Raw genomic sequence first — 930 nt, forward strand, 5'->3', positions numbered from 1 at the left:
ATGGAATTGTCATCAGACAGTGCTGGCTCTTCGGTTTAGAAACGGAGATGAGCACTGCCCCCTAGAGTCGGGAACGACTAGCTCATATGTGTGAGGGGAACTTTTACCTTTATAATATATGTGTGGTTCTGAAGACATTTCAAAAGAAAAGTAGAAATTCACAATAACACCAACAATCAGAAATAATTGTATAGTGCTATATAGTGCATTACTTTTCATTATTACTGAAGAGTGCAGTTTTTCGGCTTGACAGACAAACTGCCATAATCTATCCTCCTTTATGCTATAATAATGTAGGAGAGGAATTTTTCCTTTTTTTTTTTTTTACAAATGAATGTGGATATAGATTTCGTACAAACAGAATAATTACAGTAAAAGTTTTAGTTTATACTACCATAGCAAGAAATCCCTATGTTCCAATTAGTACAGTAATCTTGTTCCTTATCATGGGAAAGATAGCCTTATTTTACATTTCATTATTAATTAAATTTAGTTCAGTAATAAGCTAATCCTTTTTGTTGTAACTTGTATATATGCACTTTGGAACCTGAAAGAAGTTATTGAAGGAACTTTGCGAATTAAAATATATTGTAAACACTGTTATAGGCATATGCTTTTTTTTTTTTTTTTTTTTGGAGAAACAATGCACTATTTATGTGGAAATATTTTTTTATTTGCTTTGCATTAGTGTATTTGTGTATTTGATATGGTATAAAATGCAGAGATCCTAAAAAGTGCCTTTTAAAACATACAATAAAGCCAAATTCTTTTGAACATGCATTTCTCTTTCATATCTATTTATTATAGTCCATTTGTGCATAAAGCCATAGTAAGCTATAAAAAGAATGGAAAAATTTTGTCTGTTTAAATTGGTATGTGGAAAATTAATATTCATATTGTAGCTGACAGGATGGGAAAGCTAATATTTCA

This window comes from Ahaetulla prasina, chromosome 5 (genome assembly GCF_028640845.1).
Source record: "Ahaetulla prasina isolate Xishuangbanna chromosome 5, ASM2864084v1, whole genome shotgun sequence".
Lineage (NCBI taxonomy): Eukaryota > Metazoa > Chordata > Lepidosauria > Squamata > Colubridae > Ahaetulla > Ahaetulla prasina.